The 13,360-nt window shown below is 33.9% G+C and overlaps 1 pseudogene; it reads left to right on the top strand.

Annotated features, from left to right (window-relative positions):
* The first annotated feature begins 629 nt into the window (after nt 1–629).
* Nucleotides 630–4,535, top strand: LOC120205004 (annotated as a pseudogene).
* The last annotated feature ends 8,825 nt before the right edge of the window (nt 4,536–13,360 follow it).

Raw genomic sequence — 13,360 nt, 5'->3', positions numbered from 1 at the left:
TTTAGGTTTGAGGTTATGAGTTGCGATTACTGTGGACGGTTCAGTTTCCGATATATTTAGAAAAAATTCGTGTTTGAAATTTGAAAAAAAAATATGCGTTAATACGAATGGCGCTATGTAAATCGCATTGCGATAGTCAGATTCGCATTGCGATTTACGTATTCGCATTGCGATTTTCCTAATTCGCATTGCGATTTACTTAATCGCGTTGCGATTTACGTATTCACATTGCGAATTATGAAAATCACAATTCGCATTGCGATTTAGTTAATCGCGTTGCGATTTACGTATTCGCATTGCGATCTACGTATTCGCATTGCGAATTAGGAAAATCGTAACGCGAATTTGGGAAATCGCAATGCGATAGTCAGAATCGCGTTGCGAATCTGGAAACTGATTTGCGATACCGGAGATCGCATTACGAATTATCGATCGCATTGTGATTTAGTTGGTCATTTTGATAAATCCAAAAAAAATTGATTAAAATTATATATTATAAGACATTTTTTGTCACTAGATTATTTCCTCTTTTGGAAAATCATTGCCAATCCTGAAACCCAAACCTTAATAACACAATTCCGATTTAAAAGTCAAGAAAAAGGGGGAGGGGGGGGGGGCGTCGCATTTCTTGATTTCCCAGATCAAAAGATACAGCGGCTGGGAAATGAATTGGATTTTCAGTTTCATCAAAGCGATTCTCAATTTTCGCAGTGGAAAGGGCGGCAAAGAAGAAGAAAATGTCAATTCCTCCATCATCACCGTGGACCCATCTTCACGAAATCGGCGAAGACTAAATCCTAATCCCCGGCCTCCCAAACGACGTTGCCGCCCTCATCCTTTCCTTCCTCCCGTACTACAACCACTGCCGCCTCAAGCCCACCTGCAAGCCCTGGTACGTCTTCCTCTCCCTCCGCCGTCACAACCGCCGCTCCCACCTCCTCTGCATCTTCCCGGAAGATCCCCACATTTCTTCCCCTTTCCTCTTCGACCCCGAACACCTCGCCTGGTGTTCCTTATCCCCCATGCCTTGCAACCCTCACGAGTACGGCCTCTGCAATTTCACTTCCATCTCTCTGGGCCCCCACATCTACGTCCTCGGCGGCTCCCTCCTTGACACCCTCTCTTTCTCTCTGGACCGCCCTTCTCCTTCTTCCTCGACTTTCCGTTATAACTTCGTTACTTCCTCCTGGGATCGCCTCGCGCCCATGATTTCCCCGCGCGGGAGCTTCGCTTGCGCTGCGATTCTCGGCTCCGATCAAATCATCGTCGCTGGGGGTGGGTCCAGGCACACCATGTTTAGGGCTGCTGGGAGTAGGATATGTTCGGTGGAGAGGTACGACGTGGAAAAAGATTAATGGGAATCATTGGACGGGTTGCCTCGGTTTCGAGCTGGTTGTGTGGGGTTTACAGTTAGTGGAGATGGCGAAGAGACGGAGTTTTGGGTGATGGGTGGGTATGGAGATTCGAGAACCGTCTCGGGTGTGTTCCCGGTCGACGAGTACTATAAGGATGCTTTGGTGATGGAGCTGAAGGAAAATGGTGATGGGAAGTGGAGGGAACTTGGGGATATGTGGGAAACAGGGGAGACGCCGAGGTTCAGCAAAATTGTTGTGGTTGAGGATGAAGAAGGGTGTTATCCTCCTGCTATTTTCATGCTTGATGATTATGATATTCTCAGGTAATTGTGCTCTTCTTTTTGTTTAATAACCACATTTATGTTAGTGTCATTGAATTCATTGCCTTTTTGGAAAAATTAGCTGTGTAATTCTGGCGTTGCAAATTTGTGTTTCTTTGAGAATATTAGATATAGGTTGTGGTTGGTTTACAGAATGTAAGATTATCGGTAGAAATAAAAGATTATGAGAGATTATAATTACTAGGAATGTTATATTTTGTGTTTAGTTGGTTTAGCAGAAATGTAAGATTACTGGTAAAATTTTATTTTAACGTCTGAACTTCACATAAAATTTTAATTATAGATTTTTTTAAAATTTAAAATAGTTTAAAGATAAACTTGTAATTTAACCTTTCTAGAATTTTTATTATTCAATGACAGAAACAAGATATTTTCGAATGAAAAAAAATTTAAAGACATTTTAGTCCAAAACGCCGGTAATTTAACAATATTTAAGAGAAATGGTAATAACATTTCCGGTAATATACTCAAAAAAATCTAATATTAATAATAAAATATTACTGAGAATAAGATTATCGAGCTAATCAAACGGGGAATGTGAATTCTATTTCCATGGTAATCACACATTTCCCGAATCAAACACGCCTATAATGTTAGAGGGTTACCGAGTACTTCAATGAGTTGACGGTTTTGCTAGGATCGAAGTTTAATGGATTATAAATCTACCATTAATAGGTTCAACCTAATCAGTTCAAAGATTGTGTATTTTTCTATCGTTAGACTAAGGCAGATAATAATTAGTCGAATATTTTAGAGTTTCCTGTTTGATTTTAAATTAGAATATAACGGGGTTTTGAAATTCTTCTAATCTTCTAATGACTACAAACTATAGTTTACAATTGTGATGCTTTTGCCATTATTTAGCAATAGTATCATGCAAAAATGAAGAAGAATAAAACTCTCTTGCCAACTTGACAGTTTATGATATGAATCACAGATTTTATCAATGTTATTAAAATTGACCGGCTGGTTCGACCGGTTGAACCGTGAACCGGTGGTCTGTCCGGGCCGGTTAACTCCCAAACCGGATGAGCACAAAACCAGTAAAGAACCGGAAGAACCGACTAAAAACCTGTAAAACCGGGGTGAATCGGCTGAAAACCGGCAAAATCGATTTGAATCGTCGGTTCACTTTTTTTCTTTAAACAAAAATTAAACCAAACGACGTCGTTTGTTCAACGAGCCGAGTCAAATTCGAGTATTGCTAGCTCGACTCGAACTTGAAAACTTTAAAAGTAAGCTCAACTTGACTCAAAAACTCACGAGCTAAAAATTATCAAGTTCAACTCGAACTCAAAATATTATATTAAAACTTGAAATCGAAAAGGCTCGAACTCAAAAAAAAAAATTAGAAGTTCGATTGAAGCCTAAAATTTGAGCTCAATTGAAGCGAAAGAATAGTTCGCTTTGTTCTCACCAAAAGTCTCCATGATTTTGAATGTCAAATTACCTATATTATTTATAGAAGTAAGTTGGGATTCTCTTTTATGTTTCTTAGCCATGTGAGATTGTTTTGTTCTCATATTTTCTTTTTAAACTTTTGGGATGCTCTTCTATGTTTCTTAGTCATGTGGGATTGTTTTTTTTTAAACAATTAAAGCAAATGACATCATTTGTTATGATTTTTTTAAGTCCCAATTTTATTTTTTTGATTATAGTTATATAGTTATATTTATTATTTAATATGTTTTACCTTAAATATTATGTTGTAGTTGATTTGAATCATTTTGTTTCACTTGATTTTATAGTTTTTAATTTATATATGTTATGACTTGTAATATTTTTATACCTTTTAATATTGTAAACTTAAAAAAGTGTTACATATATATTAATATTGCTTTGAATATTATGTAAAATTAAAAAAATATATTATTTTATATAAAATTCGGTTCCACCGCGGTCGAACCCGGTTAAACCAGTAAACCAATGAACCAGTACCTTCACCGGTTCAATGTCCGGTCCGGTTTTAAAAACATTGGATTTTATCTATGTATTTCTCGTTTATCGCTTGCCAAGTCTTGGTTACTTCAAAGAATGAGCTTACATTTCAGCATTTCTAGGACTCCGATTCAGATAGTTGTCTTATCTCTTGTTAGACCCATTTTGCCTAATTACTCCGACACTTGGATATGTGGATATGACCTCTAAGGATCCGTCAAATATATGTAAAAACTTAGACAAGTCTTACCATACCTGTGTTCGAGTAATGTAGGTTAATTCTCCTTTGGCTCATTCGCTCTTTTTAATTGGTTCCATTTTCTTATATGCTTGTATTAAACTGCTTGACTGTCTCTACTATGACTATCAACAAAAATGCATTTTCTCTAGAGACATTCTCTGCCTTTTTAGTTCCCCTTAAGGATTTAATGCGAGAATTAGAAGTTATTTGCGTTTTTATTTATTCCAAATTCTTATTCTAGCCTCTAGATCTTAGGTATGATGGCACGCTCATCATCTCTTTATGTATCTGCACAACATGGATTTAAATCGTTGGCAAAAGGAGTGCAGTGTACCAAGGAGAGCTGCTTGTAAGACTTCATTTGGTTTTATTGTTCTAAATGGGGAGTTACATGTACTGACAATTGTAAATGGAATTAATTCAACTGAAACTCGACGGTCAAGACAGCAGAAGAGGGCAGGGATATTGTTCATGCAGATATATCATCCTAGGAAGAAGACCTGGAGATTCCTCGTCACGAAGCTGCCATTCCGACAGCCTTTGGATTTAAGTACCACGGTTATGTGCCCGATTCGACTGTAGATGTAAGAACATCTTCCTGCTCGTTGCGGTTAGTCGTGCGTAATTAATCTGGCCATTCATATATATATTATTTCTGTTGATATTTCTGGTTCTCTATTTGTGTTACAGCTTGTATGACTTCTCTAAACAGATGTAAATTGCCTGGTGGATAAAAGAAACAATAGCTTGCGCAATTGAACCACTAACAATCCTGCTCTTGCATCTTATACATGTATTTTTATATTACCAAGTATTATGTATTCAATATTTTCTATTGTAGTATAAAGTTAAGGGTAAATTACACTCAAGTCCAATTAATTATGGGTGAATTCCATTTTAGCCACCGATCTATCAATTTCATCAATCAAACCACTTCAATTATTTAAGTGTTATCAATCAAGTCATTAGCTGTTAAGATTTAATGTAGGAGCTGATAGGACTGTTAAAAAGTTAGTATATCTATTTAGTTCCCATTACTTACACATTTTGTCAATTTAATAATAATTTTAATTCAAATAATAAAATTGAACCTCCAATTTAGCATAAAATTAATTAAGCTCTCGAACTAAATAAAAAATTCAATTAAACCTATTTCTCATATTAAACATATATTGGGACTACTGATTAATTTGGTTGGTCAAGTGACAACATTAATATATATGTACGTCCATTGAAAAAAATGTTTTTGAAATCAGACACTTCTTTGCACAATTACGTTTTTACAAAATTTTTGAAAACTATTTTTGTAGACATACCTTTTTAATTTAACAATAATGAATGAACTGATCCTATACTTATCTCTAATTATCCTCCCTAAAATCTAAAAGTATCTTCCTCATACATAGATTGATTAACTTGAATTGGGTACTAAGGGTAACTCCTCCCAAATCAGTTTACTTCATTCACAATCATCACGATTCGAACATCTAACCTTACTTATGGGATCTAGTGTCTCATCAAATTAGACTAACTAGTCCTTAGTAGACTTTAATGTTATTATTTTTTTATTAATCTTTTAATGTTATTATAGATTGTAGATTTAAATTTAATTTAAATAAATGAGATTCCTATTTAATCATTTGTCATAACGCAAACAATTATATAAAATTAATCGGGTTTATTTTGATTTTTTAAACTATACAATTAAAAAATTCGACAATAATATATATATATATATATATATATATATATATTAAAATAATATATAAAACTAAATCAAAATCAAAATTTGAATTTAAACATATGATTATATTATATATATATAACCAAAATTCACATTATATTTTATATTGAATTAAGGACGTGGCCATGATTTATTAATATTATTATCTAAAAATAAAACAATTATTTAATTTAAATTCTTTGCAAACCGCTGCGAAGGCGGGGAATATTTCTATAATCAAGTCAGTTCCTGCATATTGCTGGGCAATGCATCGCTGCTTCAGCTGCCGCCATAATCTCATATAAGTCAATCTGTCAAATGGAATAGTTTAAAGTTTGAAATCAAATCAATTTGTATGTTTTGAGTTATATTTTCTTTCTCCTCTCTTCGTTGATTAAATTTCCCTCTACTTGCAGAAACTGAATAACCCTCTTTCTCCCAAGGTAAACATTTTTGTTTTCTATCTGATTCCGATTTTTATGAAGTTATCAAGGCGCGAAACATTTTTATTTCCATTGTGTTTGGTATGATAAGGTCCAATAATAGCTGTCCTAAGTACCTTTAACAATAACTACCGACAATAGGTTATTCTTCTAGCTTTCTTTCAAGTTCTTTCCTCGATCCTTTAGAATTTTTCCATTTTTTTTTTGTTTTGTTTTGTTTGGAATCCGGTACCTGATGCAGAGCGCAGGGATCCACACCAATTAAATCGAAAATCTCAAGAAAAACGTTAGTATAAGCTTTTATTTTTTTTATTTTTTTCTTGCCTCAGATTACTAATAACAGAGTTTGCGAATGGATTCATATTCGTTGAAATCCGTGTTCCATTTACCAGAACCTTTCCGTTCAACTTTTAATTTCAGGTAAATTTACTATAACTTCAAATTTTCGCACGTTAAGGTTTTGACTATAACATTTTATGGATTTTGCTTGACGATGAAGGAATTTAGCACCCTACGTTGTTGAGATTCATATGGGATAATTGTTTCAACTAATTGCAGTATCATTCATTATGTTTACAATCATGATAAAGATGAGTTTACGATTTCAAGTTAAATCTCTTCCATGTAATTGATTATAAGCATAATTCGATATCAATTTTATCTATTTCCCTGAATGGCTGATGCAAATCCATAACTCCATATGGTGGTTTTTGTTGTGTTTCTGCAGGTACTTTAATTCACTGCAAAGTGAATGCTTCCCTGTTTGTTTCCTCTCCGATGTAAACATGGTTATTTCAGCTCCTACTGGAAGTGGGAAAATGGTACTATTTGAGCTCCTTCTGTAATACTCGTTCTAAATGGCTCCAAACAGTGAATTACTCATTTGTTGCACTGTAATACTCGTTCTAAATGGCTCTGTTGAGACATAAGTGATAACCGTCGTTTTGCTATCAAAATAATTTTAGCTTCTTAAATAAAAAGGAAAATGTAGTATAGATAAGCAGTGTCGATCCACAGGGACTATGGTTTTTTTGATTTAATAAAACTGATTATGAAAAGATAGGATTACAGGTAAAGTATAAAAGGTATAATAAAATAAATAATTATAAAAAAAGGAAAAATAATAAAATAATAAATATTAATAGTAATAAATATAAAAGGGGATTTTTAAAAGTTGTTTTTAAAATAAAAGATAAGAATTAAATAAAAGAAAATAATTAAATAAGCAAATTAAAGAGATTGAGATAAAGAGAAACTTATCGTGAAAGCAGCCTCAGACTTCGGCTTTGCCTCAAATTCCTTGGATCATCGAAATATATTTTTACTTCAATATTCATGTCGGCTTACAAGGACAATTCTTCGCTACCAACTCGGATTGTGTCGTTTCAACAACAACTGATTCCGATCTCAGTTTCCTCTTAGCAAACAATTTTGCCAAGTGTATTATCGGGAAGTAGAATATACTTCAATAAGCAAATCCTTCTTCAAATGTTAACCATAACAATATCCGAACCATTGTCGAAATCGTTTTGATTTGAAAAGTAAGCTCATAAAACAAAGAGAAAACTCCGAAGCCATTTAAATACCTTACAATTCTCACGTTTGGAATTGAGCATTCGCTTCGGTTTTTGGCTTGAGAGAAAATTAGCTAAGCATAACCAAAGTCATGCTTAGCCTAATTGAAAAGTATGCAAAAAATAGAGAGAAAGCTAGAGAGAAAAAGAAGATTTTATTCTCAGATGAGAGAGATATGTTTCTAGGCTTACCCTGAGAGAGTATTTATAGCCTTCAAATTCCTAAAAACAAGCTAAAACATCTTAAATCCTAATTAAACACTTAAAACTATTTAAACTAAAATACTTAAACAAATAATATTTAAAATAATATTCTAAATCATAATTAAAATACTAAAACATATTTAAACTAAAATACCTAAAACAAAGATAAAATATAAAAATAATATCCTAAAACTTAATTAAAATACTAAAACCTATTTAAACTAAAATACAAAGATAAAATATAATGTTTAAAATATTATCCTAAACTTAAGTTTAATTCAAATCCGAATTTCAGCCAATTTCCAGAATCTGGCGTCCTACACAGAAAATGAATCAAAACGAACAATTAAGCCACAAAAACCAATGATTAAGGAGTAATTTAAAAGAAAAATATTAACAAAATTAAGCACTTATCAAATTACTCCTCACTTATTCAATGCTTGTCCTCAAGCATTTATCAATCAATACATCCAAATCACAAGTTGTCATCTTCAATTTCAATTTATTCCTCAAACTTCCAATCGAACTAAGTCATGATATTTTTCGAATTCAAGTAACAATCAAGCAAAGGTACAACCAAGAAAATTTAAAGTAAGCAAGATATCTCAATTAATTGCCAACTTCAATGAAACATGACTCAATACCTCACAAAGATTTACACATATCCGCTCAAAGTGTTTGGGGTAAATGAAATTACTCAAACCAAAACTAACCAAAATATTACCATAGGCTTGGAATCCAATCAAGTCTCCACTACGAAAAATGAACATAATGCAATAATCAAAGGGTCTTTAAACTAGGTGTAACGGGGCTTAGGTTAGGGTAGGGAAAGGACGAAAAGAAAGGTTTTAAATACCGAAACAAGAGATCAAAATAATTAAGAACAATCCACGAATTAACATGAAGCGCAATGAAGAACAAAACAAGGAAAAAGAATAGATGAAAGACAATTGAAGCGATCGATTCTTCCTTTCTCTTTTTTTGTTTTTTTTCGAACAAAGGGTCTTTTTTTTCTTCTTCGTTTTTTTTTCTGTTCGAAACAGTGAACAACTTGTTTTTTTCGGTTTTTTTTGAAGCATTGAATTTTTTTTTCGCGGAACAACAATGATACAATATTTCAAGTCTCGGTAAGGGTGTGAAAAGAGAGGAAAAAATAAAAAGAAAGGCTTCGGGTTTAATTATGAGGTATAAAACAAAGAAAGGGAAATAGACTCAAATGTGGTTCACTAGTTATAAACGGGTAGGCTTTTTGGGAAGAGTGGGTTTATCCTAGGTGCCCCTATCACATTAAAACATTATATTCAACATGTAGTCTCGATATGTATTGTGATTACAAGTTCTAGAATATCCTAATTAGTTCGGCACACACAAGTCAAACAATGAGCAAGAAAGAAAATGTATGCTCATTAGGCTCAAATCTCTCAAGAAACGTTTATATGCATTGAGTCAAGTTCATCTCTATCAACAAAAGCATGAAATATCAATACTCATCAAAAACTTCACTAGCTATATCAATCACCAATCATGCAAATTAAATTCGATCAAAAACATGGTCATAATCCAAAAGGAATCAAGAGTATAAAGCGAAATTCAAGACTAGCAACTAACGATCGCAACATATCAACATCAGAATAACTCAATTTCAAACAATTAAACAAGTCAAGGTGTTGAAACATTTTAATATTTCGATATAACAAATTAAGTTAAATGGATTTTAAGATTTTCCAAATGATTTTCTAAGTATATTCGATATAACTATTCGAATATCAAAACATTACTCCAAATATTTCAAAAATCATTTTTAATCCTTACTTAAGTGTAAAATTAAGTTTTAATCATAAAACAATTTCAAAATAATTTTACAAAGTATTTCGAACCAATTCAAAGTCAAAAATTCCAGATTGCTCAGAGGGAACCGATTCCCCCCCATAGGAGGAACCGATTCCCCCTGAATGGTTTGGCTCCGAGATTTCCAGAATGCTCGGAGGGAACCGATTCCCCCCAAGGGGGTACCGATTCCCCCCTGTTCAACGGTCGAAATATTTGAATTTTACACTTAGGGAACCGATTCCCTATGAGAGGGAACCGATTCCCCCACGCTCCAAGCTGTTTTATTAAATGTTTTCACACTAAAACGGCTATAATATCTTCTCTAATTATCCCCAACGTTCAGAAGTGATCCAAGGTGTATTTAAGAAAGCTTAGAATCCATTGATCAATAACAAGAAATATCAAGAAACTAGAATCAAGAGAGAATCAAAGAGAAAGCATCAAACCTCAAGTTTGAGCATTTCAAGCCTATTTTCATTCAATATTCATTTTGCTTTCAAGAACACTTTTTGTGCTCAATTGTATTCATCTTTGAGTGTTCTTTTCTTTGTTCTAGAATTGTGCAAACATCTTACCTTGTGAGGTTTTCTTGTAAGTTTGCAAATTTGTAATCTTCTCTTTGAGAAAAGAGTGTTCTCAAGAGTTGGGGTATACTATTGAGGGAATTGTAAGGTTATCTCTTTGGCCTCAAAAGAAAGAACAAATTAGTGAATTTGTTGGAAAATCCTTAGTGTGGATAGCTAAGGTAGTGGACGTAGACTTTGTTTGAGAAAGTCGAACCACTGTAAATCGCTGTGCAATTACTTTCAATTTTCTGCAAAAGCTTCCACAAAATTTTTATTGCCAATTCACCCCCCTCTTGGCCAATTTCGTCATTCGATTAACTCAACAATTGGCATCAGAGCCTAACTCATTTGAAGGTTTTATCACCTCTTGAGTCGATTCGGGAAGAGTTATATCGATTATTAAAGTCATCAATGGCCTCCGCTTCAAACTTCGACTCCGGTCTCGATTCGATGCCCGTCAACAAGCCTCCTTTCTTCAATGGAGCTAACTACTCCTATTGGAAGAATAGAATGATTTACTTCATTCAAGCAAGTGACATGGGAGCATGGAATGCCGTAGAAGAAGGATACATTAAGCCTATCACTCATCCAAGGTTGTGGAGTGAAGGAGATACAAAAATGTTCCAGCTCAACTCCAAAGTCATCCATATTATCTTTTGTGCTCTTGGACCAGATGAATACGGAAGAGTTTCATCGTGTACAACCGCCAAAGAAATATGGGACAAGCTTCAAGTCACACATGAAGGTACCGATGAGGTAAAGAAATCAAAAATTAGTATTCTAACGCATAGCTATGAAAATTTCAGGATGAAACCAAATGAAGACATCAAAGCTATGACGGATAGATTTTCAACGATTGTCAATGGTCTCAAATCATATGGAGAGATCATCTCAAATGAAAAGCTTGTGAGGAAGTTAGTCTACTCCCTCCCAAAATCATGGCAATCAAAGAAGACGACAATCATCGAGTCTAAGGACCTATCGTCCTTAACTCTTGAAGAACTTATCGGTTCACTCCTCACTCATGAGATGATGCTTGAAGATGAGGTGGACCTTGATAAAGTTGAAGAGACACCAAAGGAGAAGGAGAAGAAGAAAAACATTGGAGTTGCTCTCAAATCCACAAAAGATGAGAGTGATTCTAATGATGATGATGATGATGAGGAAATGGCATTGTTTGCCAAACGGTTCAGAAAAATGATGAGACCTTACCAAGGAAGAAAATTCAAACGAAACGAAGGCCTCAAAAATGAACCAAAAGAGAAGGACCCAATCATTTGCTATGAATGCAAAAAGCCGGGGCATGTCAAATATGATTGCCCACAATTGAAGAAAAAGGGTCAATCAAAGAATAAGCACAAGGCTCATGTGGCTACATGGAGCGATGAAGAAGGTTCCGATGAAGAGGAACAAGAAGTAGCAAACTTGTGCTTGATGGCATTCGGGGAAGATTCTAAGGTAACCTCTAACTCATCCGATTTTGATGATTTATCTTATGATGAGTTATTTGAGGAGTACAATGGGTTGGCTTCGGATTATGAGAAATTGTTTTTAAAATATAAAAATGATGTTTCAAAATTGAAAAATGAAAACAAACTCATATCCAAAACCAACAACGATCTTGAAAGTAAAATCAAAAATTTGCAAATCAAACTAGAAGAGTTTGAAAAGAAAAATTTAGATTTGCAAAATTTACTTTCAAAGATCAATGATGATCATCAAAAGAAAATTGATGATCTTAAAACTTCTTTTGATAAAGTTGGAACAAAACATTTTGAAAAAGGTGGAAATTCAAAATCCAACTTTGTTAGAAAAAGTTTTAGAAACTACAATCATAGAGGTCCCCAAAGAACCTCTAATGGAAAAATCATTAGAAGCGTGTGGGTTCCTAAAGAACTCATTACTACTAAAGATAAAAATATCCTACACAAATGGATACCTAAGGGGACTAGGATTTTGGAAACTAATGAATATGGACCCAAAAGAATTTGGGTACCAAAAATCAAAAATTAATCTATGTTTGTAGGGAAAGGAGCATTGCTACAAGGCACGGGAAACAAATTCAAACTCATGGTACCTTGATAGTGGATGCTCAAGACATATGACCGGAGACAAAAGCCGGTTCATTGAGCTTAACGCCAAAAATGGAGGAGAAGTGACTTTTGGAGACAATTCAAAAGGTTACATTGAAGGTATTGGTACAATAGGTAATACCTCTTCCATACAAATTAAGAATGTTTTATATGTGAATGGATTAAAGCATAATCTATTGAGTATTAGTCAATTATGCGATAAAGGATTCAATGTCTTATTTGAAATTAATGGTTGTAAAGTCATTGACATTGCATCTAATCGGATTATGCTTGTTGGTCATAGAATAGGAAACATTTACATGGTGCATTTAGATTCTATTGATATGACTAATTTATGCCTAGTTGCTAAGGATGAGCATGATAGTTGGTTATGGCATAGGAGACTAGGTCATGCTAGTATGAGTGTTTTGCAACGGTTAATTCAAGGAGACTTAGTAAGAGGGTTGCCCAAGCTTAAATTTGATAATGATAAAATCTGTGATGCTTGTGCTAAAGGAAAACAAAAACGAGTTTCTTTTAAATCTATTAATGATGTATCAACTAGTAGAGTATTACAATTGATCCATTTAGATCTTTTTGGGCCAACTAGAACTACTAGCTTGGGAGGAAAACAATATGCATTTGTCTTGGTAGATGACTATTCTAGATACACTTGGGTTCTATTCTTAAGTACTAAAGATGAAGCATTAGAAAATTTCATCACATTTTCAAAAATAATCCAAAATGAAAAAGGTTACTCTATCACTAGTGTTAGAAGTGATCATGGAACTGAATTTGAAAATCTTGGATTTATTGAGTTTTGTAATTCTAATGGTATTAGCCACAATTTTTCAGCACCTAGAACCCCTCAACAAAATGGAGTTGTTGAGAGGAAAAATCGAACTTTAGAAGAAATGGCTAGAACCATGCTTTGTGAAAATAATTTGCCAAAATATTTTTGGGCGGAAGCCACAAATACCGCTTGTTATGTTGTAAATCGAGTAATGATTAGGCCAATTTTAAAGAAAACTCCATATGAAATTCTCAAAAATAAAAAGCCTAACATTAGCTAT

Source organism: Hibiscus syriacus, unplaced genomic scaffold, assembly GCF_006381635.1.
Source record: "Hibiscus syriacus cultivar Baekdansim isolate YM2019G1 unplaced genomic scaffold, ASM638163v2 tig00011824_pilon, whole genome shotgun sequence".
NCBI lineage: Eukaryota > Viridiplantae > Streptophyta > Magnoliopsida > Malvales > Malvaceae > Hibiscus > Hibiscus syriacus.
The sequence above is the reverse complement of the archived record's forward strand: the minus strand, read 5'-3'. Positions and strand labels throughout refer to the sequence as shown.